Source organism: Pelobates fuscus, chromosome 13, assembly GCF_036172605.1.
Source record: "Pelobates fuscus isolate aPelFus1 chromosome 13, aPelFus1.pri, whole genome shotgun sequence".
Taxonomy (NCBI): domain Eukaryota; kingdom Metazoa; phylum Chordata; class Amphibia; order Anura; family Pelobatidae; genus Pelobates; species Pelobates fuscus.
In genome coordinates, this window is record NC_086329.1 from 53,906,078 (window position 1) to 53,918,490 (window position 12,413).

General features: G+C 47.9%; 1 protein-coding gene across 1 annotated transcript in view; it reads right to left on the reverse strand.

The window, feature by feature from the left end:
* Nucleotides 1-370: 370 nt before the first annotated feature.
* VCPKMT (valosin containing protein lysine methyltransferase) overlaps nt 371-12,413 on the reverse strand; it is an 89,521-nt gene continuing 77,478 nt past the window's right edge. Inside the window, exon 6 of the mRNA XM_063439908.1 lies at nt 371-389. The gene's annotated coding sequence lies outside the window, so the exon portion shown is untranslated. The remainder of the gene's footprint in view (nt 390-12,413) is intronic.

Sequence of the window (12,413 nt, forward strand, 5' to 3'; positions counted from 1 at the left end):
GCCTAATGGCTAGGCAATATCAGCCATTTTTGCAATGTCAAATTAAATTATACATATCTGGATCTATCTATATCTGTCTATCTATCTATATGTAAAATAACATACAAGATTTAGCGTACTCACTCATTTACTAAACTGCAATTTCAAGTCACAGAATGTAATTGTTTAATTTAGTTTTATCTTTTAAACACCTAACCAAGAATGGGGGTTTAGTTACAATATATGATCATACATTGCATAAGCCTGCCACAACATCAATGTACCCCCCTTGGCAGGTCCTACTCTAGCAACCTAATGCCTTAAAATGAGATTAACCCACTTACTTGGGAAATGCTTCCTTCTGGGACTCTCTGCAGTACAAGGTTAAATAAGGACCTGGAATGAGGCACCTGTGACGACAGAGAGGGGTGCAAAACCGGGGATTTGGCCTGGAAACCGCTATATCTATATATTAATTAATAAAGCCAAGAGGGCTAAACATATTGCACTATTATATTATATTATATATTGGAATTGTGACAAACACTCCTTACCCTGGACGTTTGCCATGAACTCCTGGAGGAGTGTGGAAGCTGGCCTCCTGCACACCGACTATTGGGCATATACATTGTGACAAACTCACTATTTTTCTTGTGTTTAAGACATTTCCCTGCTAGGTTTTCGTATATTATGTTCCCGAACCCTATTCATGTTTTCCCCCATTTGGGAGCTACAATCTACTGAACATAGACCACCCCCTGGCTCATTAAACATCAAATAAACTATTCCTATATGTGTTATATGTATTTTTAATTATATTTTATGTATTTATACTTTGTAACTCTAGTGTCTGGGAGATATTTAGTTTAAGTACACTAAATTATCTCCCAGACACAGAGACTCCTGGACGTGTTGTGGTAGTGTCCTGGACGTGTTGGGGTAGTGTCCTGGGCGTGTTGTGGTAGTGTCCTGGGCGTGTTGTGGTAGTGTCCTGGGCGTGTTGTGGTAGTGTCCTGGATGTGTTGTGGTAGTGTCCTGGACGTGTTGTGGTAGTGTCCTGGACGTGTTGTGGGAGTGTCCTGGACGTGTTGTGGGAGTGTCCTGGACGTGTTGTGGGAGTGTCCTGGACGTGTTGTGGGAGTGTCCTGGGCGTGTTGTGGTAGTGTCCTGGACGTGTTGTGGTAGTGTCCTGGGCGTGTTGTGGTAGTGTCCTGGGCGTGTTGTGGTAGTGTCCTGGGCGTGTTGTGGTAGTGTCCTGGACGTGTTGTGGTAGTGTCCTGGACGTGTTGTGGTAGTGTCCTGGACGTGTTGTGGTAGTGTCCTGGACGTGTTGTGGTAGTGTCCTGGGCGTGTTGTGGTAGTGTCCTGGGCGTGTTGTGGTAGTGTCCTGGGCGTGTTGTGGTAGTGTCCTGGACGTGTTGTGGTAGTGTCCTAGACGTGTTGTGGGAGTGGTTTACTCTGTTACTGCTTGAGACCCAATGCTGGGCGGGTGTATATAAGCTGGCCACTGGGCCATAATAAATCGGTCTTCTTGTACCCTACATCAAGTCTTGGCTGATGTTTGTGTAGCTTAGAATTCTAATCCCTGCTTCACTGGGGGATTTTTGATATTTACAACGGATATACCCAGTCAGAGTATAGGGGATACGTTACAGGAACATATTGCACTTTTGACTTTCTTCTCTGCTTTATTTTGTATATCTATACGGCTCCCAAGAAACTTTGGATCTGGTATCCCTATAGAAAAGGACAAAACGACTCCTCTATGGGATTTGGCTGCTTCCTTTGCAAGTTTACACATTGACTTTGTACTCTTATATTTGCTACTTGTTCTTTGTTTATTTGTTTTAGTATTTTAATATTCTAAACACATTTGTTCATAATTCCTCTTTTGCTGCGTTATTCTATTTCTGTTGGGTCTTTGAGGGAGCCCCATCATTTAGGCTTGCTGACACTTTTTCTATTTGCTTGTACAGCACTGATCCTCCTGTTTGCTTTTTACCAAATTGTAGCGCGTTGTAAAACTTAATAGCAAAATGTAAGCTAAATCAGCTATGACTATAGAGGTGAAGATTATTATTATTCTTCTAAATCAGTAGTTTTTGACACATTTTTGCAATTTAGTCTTCGTTTTGCTGCAATCTGCTCTTGAGTGAATGAATAAAACATTAATGTCTTTATCCTTTCTGCACAATCTTCACCACCCAGTAAAGTGATCGACCAGCCTCTGTGAAATTAAAGGGTTATTATTATTATTATTTTCCTTTTTATTTTAGGGTGGTTGACATTGAACATAATTGTATCATACATTCAACATCTGCTCCTTTGTAGATTCCTGTTTTGATGATTTTTGAATTGTTTCTCTAATCAAAACCTGGATTCGTGAAAATTAAATATGAAACAGCAAGGGGTGATCAAAGTCAGTAGTCCTTTGCATCTACATCTGTAGCTCAGGTGATTTCCAGCCCTTTTTTTTTAGGGGCCAAAACAATTGCATGTTCTCTCCATTTACAGTGTATCTGACTGAGCTGTGCAGGAGCTGATAAGTAGAAAGTTCCTGTACCTCTCTGTAAAAAGATCACTTATCACTGACACTCCAACCCCCCTTTTTTGTTTACCTCTCTGTGTGCTTCAGGAAAAGATAATTTAAAGGGGCATTAGAGAGCTAGGAATACAAATGTATAGTTACCTGCTCAATGTTTAGGTAAACCCCCACTGGATGAAAAAACAAAAATTACTTAAAGGGACTCTCCAGGCAGAGTCTTTTACTCACCTGGTTCCAGCGCTGGGAGCCTCGTGAAGCCGCGCCCCCTATTTCGTCAAAATGACGAAATAGGCGGGCGCGAGCAGGGAGCAATCAGACGCTTCCATTTGGAAGCGTCATTGCTCCCTTGTGCGCATGAGCGGCTTCGCCACACATGCGCACATACTTCTGAGGGCGGCATTCAGTGTGTGCGGCCGCGAGCTGAGCTGACTGACAGCTCAGCTCGCGGTCTTTGCCTGCTCCCCTCCTCTGCTGACAGGCTGGAGAGAGAAGGCGCGCACACAGTGCCTTCTCTCTCCTGCACACGTCAGAGGTATTTTAATACGTCTGACGTGTACAGGCCCTTTTTAGGGCCCTGCATGTTAGGAAGTCCCTCTGGTGGCCGTCTGAGTGACTGCCACTGGAGGTATTCCTATCAATCAATGTAAACACTGTATTTTCTCTGAAAATACAGTGTTTACATTAGATTGCCTGCAGGGAGCTATAGATCATACCTGAACAACTACATTAAGCTGTAGTTGTTCAGGTGACTATAGAGTCCCTTTAACTTTTATCTCCCTGGCTGACTCCGCCTCCTCATCTGAGATTATCAGTCGTGATTATCTCCGCCAATGCAACGCAAGTGCTGCACCAATCAGATGGTCTCTTTGATCGAACTAGCAGAGTAAAACTCTGCAGAACGGAAATGTTTTTCCCTTGCAGGGTTAAAATAGAAGGGGAGGCGCATGGCACTCAGTCCACTTAATTGAGATGAAGTGATCTTGGTTCCTATAATGTCCCTTTAATTAAATCTGCAAAGACCTTCACTTGTTTGCTTATTAAATTGGGAATTTTGGGAAAAATGACAAAAAAGATTGAAGAAAGAGTTACACAAGATCCAAAATGTTGCTGTTTAAAGGAACACTGTGAACACCATAACCAGCTCAACATATTTAAGTGTTTATTGTGCCAGGCCCAGGAGACCATGTGTCTGGTTCCTGCATCACTGATAAACTATCCATTGTAGAACAGTGGCGGATCCAGAGCCTGATCTCAGGAGGGGCACTTGTAGATTATTTAAAGAAATAATGCAGGCACAATAACCACTACAGCTCAGTGTAGTAGTTATGGCGCCAGTAGTGCCAGGATCCCATCCCAGAGTAAGTAGTCAAACCATTTAAGAACAGTTTGACAACTTACCTGGGGTCTGCTGGGATATAGGGCATAGGAGCAGTGGTATGTTTAGGGGTGGAGTGTGTGTGGAAGGTGCAGTGTGTGTGTGAGTGGTGAAGTGTGTGCGCGAGTGCGGCAGTGTATGTCAGGGTTGCAGTGTGTGTGTGTTAGGAGGCAGTGTATGTGTGGGGCAGTGTGTGTGTGTGTGAGAGAGCTGCAGTGTGTGTGTGAGAGAGCTGCAGTGTGTGTGTGTGTGAGCGGTGCAGTGTGTATGTGAGGGTGGCAGTGTGTGTGAGCGTTGCAGTGTGTGTGTGTGTTTGGGGCAGGGTATGTATGGGGGCAGTGTTTGTGGGGCAGTGTCTGTATGGGGCGCAGTGTGTGTAGTGTGTGTATGGGGGGCAGTGTGTGTGTATGGGAGGCAGTGTGTGTGTAGTGTGTGTATGGGGGGCTGTGTATGTGGGGCGGTGTGCGTATGGGGGCAGTGTGTGTAGAGTGTGTACGGGGGCAGTGTGTGTAGTGTGTGTATGGGGGGGCAGTGTTTGTATGGGGGAAGGAGGGTAGGGAGGCTTTTTTAATTTTTTTTATGTCCCCCCCCCCCCCCTCCCTTCTTACCTTTACTGGGAGGAGGAGGGACATTTCTGGATCCCTGGTGGTCCCAGTGGTAGGAGTGAACTCTAGCCCATATCTCCATCTCTGATCTCCCTCCCCGGTCCGCAGGCACATTGCAGGGCTGGCACTTGGACAATGCCAGCCCTGCACTAGCTGGCAGGCGAGAATCTTGGGGGGTGGGGGGGAAATTGCCCCGTTGCCCCCCCCCCCTCTCCCCGGGATCCACCACTGTTGTAGAAGAGGTTTGTTATCCCTGTGTTAATTGTGTGTGTGTGTATCTAGGAGTTTTAGTGTTTGCATGCGTATATAAAGTAGTGTGTGTGTGTGTGTGTGTGTATAGGGGATATAGAGTGCAGGGTGTGAAGTGTATGTTTAAGGGGTATAGAGTTTGTGTACTGTGTGTAATTGTGTGCAGGGAGTGTAGTGTGTCACTATGGGTCAGGATGGCAGGAGGAGTAGTGGGCTAATAGAGGTAAGATGGTAAGGGGTGTAGTGAGATAATAGGAGGTAATAGGGAGGTGGTGGGTTAATGGCAGGGGGTGTAGTATGTTAATAGGGGTTAGATGGCGTGTAGTGGGTTTATAGGGGTTAGATGGCATGTAGTCTAGTGAGTTAATAGGGGGCAAGATGGCAGGGGATGTAGTCGGTTAATAGGGGTAAGATAGAAGGGGTTGTAGTGGGTTAATAGAGGACTGGAGGACTGATTAATTAATTTAATCATTGATATATGGATAATGATATGCAATATATATATTCCACTCCCCCTCCCTCTTATCTTATTTCCTTTCCCTGGTGCTCCTGTGTTCTGGTTATTTGGTCTGTACCTCCGCAGGGTACAGACCATGCTTCTTTCTCTTGCGAGTGCCGATATTACCGAGCATTGCCACGAGTTACCATGGCAACGCTCTGATAATATCGGAGCTTGCAAGAGGGAGTCAAGGAGACTGCCCAGCACGCACAAATTTTACATTCGGCCCATGAAGGGACAGTGGTCCCTCCTAGGGCCGGTGCTGCCTTTAATGGGGCCGGCAGAGGAGAACGCGGTCCACTGGGCATTTGTCCAGTTTGCCCGATGGCCAGTCTGGGACTGGTTTCTAGTATCTATTTGGTAAAGTGTAAACAGGTGACAGACATTTAAAGAACCACAAAAGGCACCCACATCACTCCATTTCAATGTAAAGCATTGCTGTTAAGTAGATATGGCAATACTTATATTGCGGGGTTACATATGCCTCTAGTGACTTTCTACATGACCACTCACTAGACTCGCTTTCACTGTGAGAATGAAGTCAGACTTGGATCTCACAGCTAACCTCCAATAGGGGTGCAGCACTGCCACTCATAAACTTCTAGTACCCATTGAGAAGCATTAGATTGGACGTTTAGACAATGTGACACCGCTTGTGGTAGGTCGAGCAGCTGCAAACTCTATCTCAAGGTAGGAAAAAAAATCTTTTAAGTAAAACTTTTTTTCCAATTTTTATTTAGATTTTCGGGGGAACCCTGAATTTAAATTAAAAGAACACTGCATAGCTTTAGGAATACAGGTTTGCATTCCTAACACTATGTAGTGTTCCTTTAAATCTTTCACCTTATTTATTTTCTCCCCATTTTTCCCCCAAAGCTCTTTAGATTGTAAAATAAAACCTCAAACTAGTGATTTTATAACAAGACACGGAGGCTCATATTGCATATCCCTTTCTTTACTGTTCACAAATAGCAGCAAAGGAAACAAACAGAATGAAAAAAGAATGAACATGTGATAACATAGGCCCCTCCCCGCTCAGGTCCCAGTATAACAGGCAGCACTTCCCTTCCATTTCCCTCTTTCTTTGCTGCTCTGACACAAAGATAAGTACATGCCATATTTTTTCTCCTCATATTCTCTTAATATACTGATTTTGTTCATTGATATTTTCTCTTATTTACTTGTATTTATTTATTTATTTATTCTTTTATTTCTAAAGTTAGTGTTTGTCTCATTGTACACTAGCCTCAGGGCCCAGACCTCCCCTGCCTATGTAGTCTTGTCTCCTGTCTGTTTCTTCTGCTCGGGCGCCTTTCTGCGCATTTTCTCCTTCTTGTTTGGTAGTTTTACCGCGTATCTCGCGGGTGCCGCGAATCCCGCGAGATTCCCGGCGGCCATTTTCTGACATCCTGTCCCTACATCTTAGTGTGTCACTGGTCTGGGCCCTGGTGAGAGCGTTTTTCCTTGCTTCTTGCTTAGCTGTTTGGGTGACTAACCCATACGTTCTTTATTTTCCTATTACTCCTGCTAGTTTCCCATCATGCCTAAACCCAGACTATCTGCTGGGTCCGCTCACTCTGGGGAGTCGGATACCCCACTAATTAGAACTGAGGCCCCTGTCACCTCAGATATCTCGCCTTCTATGGCGGATGGAAATACCCACCCCGGTGGGTCACAGTTTCTAGCGCTACAGCGCTCAGTAACAGACGCCATTATGGCAGCTATGGGGTCTATGTCCTCCACCCTCTCCCACACCATTTCACAGGCCCTCTTGCCCCGTCCTTCAGACGAGCAACTCTCAAGCCCATTGACACCCCAGGGAGAGGTGTCTAAAGAGGGTTTCAAAAAGGCTACCCGTAAGTCCAAACATTCCTCTGCCTCCAGAAACACCATGACTGGCGTACCTTCGGTCGCCCCAGAAAGCGTGTCCCATCCACGCAAAAGAGCCTTTCCGCGCCAGGCAGAACGGGCGCGGCTATGGAAATGTGCCAGAGCACAGATTGAGAGCGACACCGACTCAGAAATCGGGTCAAATGAGGAGGCTATGAACAAGTCGGATACCGACTCTGATGCGGATTCCGCCGATGGCGCTCTTAACCTCCTTTCCTCTGCTCAGGCAGAGACGCCCGGAGGCGAGACAGGGACCAGGAACCCCGCGGCTGCGGGGCCCTCCCTCGTGGATCCTTCGGGGGTCCCACTCTTCGACCCGGATGACCTACACCATCCGAGGTCGGCGGAGTGGCTCCCGGCCGACCACGTTGCCACATACCTAGAAAATTGGGTCAGAAAACCCTTAAGCAAGGCGGCCCGCAACAAATTGAGGGTGGAGTGTCCTAGGCCTATGGTGCCCAACAAGGTGTGTGACACCCCAGAGGTTGACCCCAAAATGACTCAGTTCCTCACTAAAATGGGCTGGAATCCCCGTAAAGGACTGGAGTCCGCTTTGAAGTCCTGCCAGGACAAGCACCTGGACATATTCGGACCTTTGGCCAAATTATTTGACTTGGCGGAAGACGCCAGAGCGGAGAACCGCATGGTCGACCCTGAAGACCTTAGAGGTTGGGTCCAGAGAGCAATTTCTATTGCTGGGAGTGTAAATACCTCCCTATCTATAGAAAGGCGTAAAGCCATATTATTCAAAATTGAGCCCAAACTGGCCAACCTCGCCCTTACGGAAGCGGGCAAAGACGCCCAAGGACTCCTCTTCGGAGATTCCTTCATTAAAGATTTAGGGCGCTTTGTGGGAGCATTCACGGCTCTAGACAAGGCCCAAGCCTCCATGAGGAGAGTATTCCAGGGGCGGGTCTCTACCAGGGCCGGCAGACTCAGGAGCCGTCTGTCCGGCCGCAGCTACCCCCAATCCCGTGGCACGGGAAGAGGCTTCTTTCAACACCATAACCAATACCAAGAGGCCTCCCGCCCCATGTTTTTTCCATCCCGCGGACGTCAATGGCGATCCAGAGGCCTTCGGGGTAACCCAAGCTCAAGACGACCATACGGTGAGTTACCTCATACCACACATTTCTTCTCCGGGTTACGTAGGGGGCAGACTCCAACATTTTTTCCCAGCCTGGTCACAAATCACTTCAGATCCCTGGGTACTGAACACTATTCGGGGTTTCAATGTAGAACTCACCAGCCACCCCATACACATTCCCCCTCCTCGACCGATCCGCTTTTCCCTCCAGGATCGCGGACGGATCGACGAAGAACTTTCAACCCTCCAGTTCAAAGGGGCTATAGAACTAGCACCCCCCAACACTGCGGGCGTAATAAGCAATATCTTCCTAGTGGAAAAGAAAGGCGGCCAATTGAGGCCAGTCATAAATTTGCGCCCCCTCAATGCCGTAGTCAGGTACCGCCATTTCAAGATGGAGGGTATTCACCTGCTAAGGGATCTCCTCCTCCACGGAGACTGGCTAGCAAAACTAGACCTAAAAGACGCGTACCTGACAGTGCCAATAGCGGAGGCCTCTCTGGACCTCCTACGCTTTTACTGGCGGCACGAAACATGGCGGTTCACCTGCCTGCCCTTTGGCCTATCCTCAGCCCCGTGGTGTTTCACAAAGCTTCTACGGCCTGTTATGGCCTGGCTACGCAGTCGAGGAGTTCGGCTAATCGTCTACCTAGACGATATTCTCCTCATGGCTCAGGAGCGTTCCACCCTCCTCACACATCTACGGCTAGCCATAAACCTCCTGTCACGCTTAGGTTTCATAATCAACTGGGAGAAGTCATGCCTGACCCCCGCCACCCGCTTGGAATTCCTAGGATTCCAAGTGGATTCGGGGGCAGCAACGCTGAGCCTCCCGATATCCAAAATTCGATCCATCCGCAAAGAGTTACGCAGGGCCCTTATCCGGCCCCAGCTCACCTTACGCCAACTGGCACGCCTCATAGGCCTGCTGGCCTCCTCAATCCAGGCCGTGTTCCCAGGCCCACTCCATTACCGAGCGCTACAGCGCCTAAAGATCGCTCACCTAAGAGCCGGGGCATCCTACGCGGATCTGGTATCTTTGGACAACGAGACGAAAGACGAGTTGCGATGGTGGATTCTCAACCTGTCCGCATGGAATGGCAAAGCCATCTTCGGCTCAATGCCAGAATTCACGATCGACTCGGATGCGAGTCTACACGGTTGGGGAGCCCACTGCAAGGGAATCTCAACTGGGGGCCGGTGGTCGGAGTCCGAATCCCGACTACACATCAATGCCCTGGAACTTCTGGCAGGCTCCTTCGCCATCCGCAGCTTCGCCAGGGACTGTGCCCTATCATGTATTCGGCTCCGCATGGACAATGTTTCGGCGGTGAGATATGTCAACCACCTGGGTGGTACACAGTCGGCGGTCCTGGCCAGATTGGCGAAAGACTTTTGGGAATTCTGCCTGGAACGGAACCTGATGGTCTACGCGGAGTACCTACCTGGTCTGCACAACGTCCAGGCGGACTGGGGTTCACGTTATCTCTCAGACACCAGCGACTGGAGATTGGCCAGGAAGGTGTTCTCCAATATATCATATCTCTGGGGACCATTTACCATAGACCTTTTCGCCTCCCGGCTCAATGCCCAACTCCCACGCTTCTTCAGCTGGAGGCCGGACCCAATGGCGGAGGCAGTGGATGCCTTCCTACAAGATTGGAAGGGAGGCCTCCTTTATGCCTTCCCCCCGTTTTCCATGATCCCTCGCTCACTCCTGCAGGCCCGCAAACACCGGGCGGAACTGGTCATGGTCACCCCATTCTGGGAAACGCAGTCATGGTTTCCCCAAATGCTCGAGATGACGTTGGACTACCCTCGACTCCTGCCGGGACACCACGACCTGCTGCAAGACCCGACGGGACGCTATCATCCCCTCCGGCTGGAGGGCTCTCTCCCGCTTCTGGCATGGCGAATCTCCGGGGACCCTGGGAAATCCAAGGAGTTTCGGACGCAACTAGACACTTATTGGCAGCAGCATGGGCTCCCGGCACTAGACGGGCATATGGGTCAGCTTGGCGAGCTTGGGCTGGCTGGTGCATGGCTCGGAACGAGGATCCCGTTTCGGCCTCTGTAACAACGATCCTGCAGTTCCTGACGTCTCTCTTCGAGGCCGGTAAGGCTTACAGGACTATTAACCTTTACCGTTCCGCTATCTCAGCGATTCACCTAGGTTTCGAGGGCCGCCCCGCGGGACAACACCCACTAGTGTGCCGACTCGTCAAGGGTTCTAGATTTTCAAGGCCACCCAGGCCCCGCTACTCCACGACCTGGGATGTTTCCGTTGTATTGGCTTTCCTCTCATCCTGGCCCGCTAACGCAGGACTCTCCCTCAAACAGCTGTCCGCCAAATTGGTTTGCCTGCTCTGTCTCATCTCATGCAAGAGAGTCTCGGATGTCAGTGCACTGGACGTCGATGCCAAGTCATACACCCCGGACGGGGTAACTTTTAACATCAGCAGGCGCACTAAGACTTCCATCAAAGCGGTATCATACCCTAGTTTCCCTGCCTCTCCTTCACTATGCCCAGTGACCTGCCTTCGCGAATATGAAACTTGCACCGAACCACACCGCTCTACTGTCTCTCCTCAGTTGTTCTTATCTTTCCGTCCTCCTTTTCATCCAGTTTCCAGCACTACCTTGTCACGCTGGGTGCAATGGCTGCTGGCCCAAGCAGGCATTGATACTACAGTATTTGGCGCCCATTCAGTACGGGGGGCATCAGCCTCTTCTATGATGTCGGCAGGCGCCCGCCTAGAAGACATTATGAGGACAGCTGATTGGTCTAGGGAGTCTACCTTCCGAGAATTCTACTTTCGGCCGGCCCCACACACATTCACTGTGGTAATGGATCAGCTTTAAACTTGCAATATGAGCCTCCGTGTCTTGTTATAAAATTGCATATTTTGCTATTACATGACGAAAAGTCATGATTTTATTAAAGACACGGAGGCGAGTATTCTCTCACCCTTTTTTGTTGTTCTTACACACTGGTAATTATATATCTCCCCACCCAAATGACTCATACCACGACACGCCGCATAGTATGGTTCGATACGGTAAGTGGGGCCATCCTTAGACTTTGTTGTTTTCAATAATACTGGATATATTAATTGTTTTGTGGGACTGTACATACGGGGGTCTTTTGTTCTCACTGGTGTAACCTTGAAACTAGTTGCAAGTATCGACTTTAACCTGTTGGCTCCTGTCCTTTATATCTTCACAGCTTAATCCGGCAAGACATCTAGCAATGGTCCGGTTTATTGGTCTCCTCCCGCTGTTCTCCATCGGACCTATGGATTCTATGGTCACACTTCCCAGTTTTTGATGTTCTACCTTCTTCGGTTTTATGCTATTACCTTGGGACTTTATTCTCACACTACTCTAGTTATGGACATTGTTCTTTGGTCGCATCTGCAGAAAGAGGGAAATGGAAGGGAAGTGCTGCCTGTTATACTGGGACCTGAGCGGGGAGGGGCCTATGTTATCACATGTTCATTCTTTTTTCATTCTGTTTGTTTCCTTTGCTGCTATTTGTGAACAGTAAAGAAAGGGATATGCAATACTCGCCTCCGTGTCTTTAATAAAATCATGACTTTTCGTCATGTAATAGCAAAATCATGCAATTAATCTTTCTAGGAAAACGGAGCAAAAGAGTTAAGCACATCGTAACCGCACTCTCACAGCACACACTCGCTTACCATAAGATGTAAATAACGTGGCACAAGACTTCGTGTATACAACATGCTTTTTTTATAAACATAGATTCAGCTTCTTCTAAACACTTCAAGTAAAGTTCCCTTAAAACATATTTCACTCCTCTGGGATTTCCATTTTATTACATTGTCAATCTTTCCATTCGGTTTCCAGCTGTGTTTTAGCCTACAGTTTGCTCCATTCATTACAATTTTCAGTTTAGTAAATAAACATCTAACGTGTGTTGGTTTTATGAGAATGGGAGTCAAAATGGATTTATTTTTGCCTTGGGCAGTGAAAGTCCTTGCACAAAGTATGAATTGTTTTAATAGCACAGAACTTCCCAATTTCATCTTCTAAAAATGTACTTGGTGCACGGGAGAGGTCAAATTACGGGGTGAGAAGGAAAATCACAAGGGCTACGGCATGCTTAATCATCGGCATTATGACTACAGGGAGATGCCACTGAGAAAAATCTGAATAGTTGT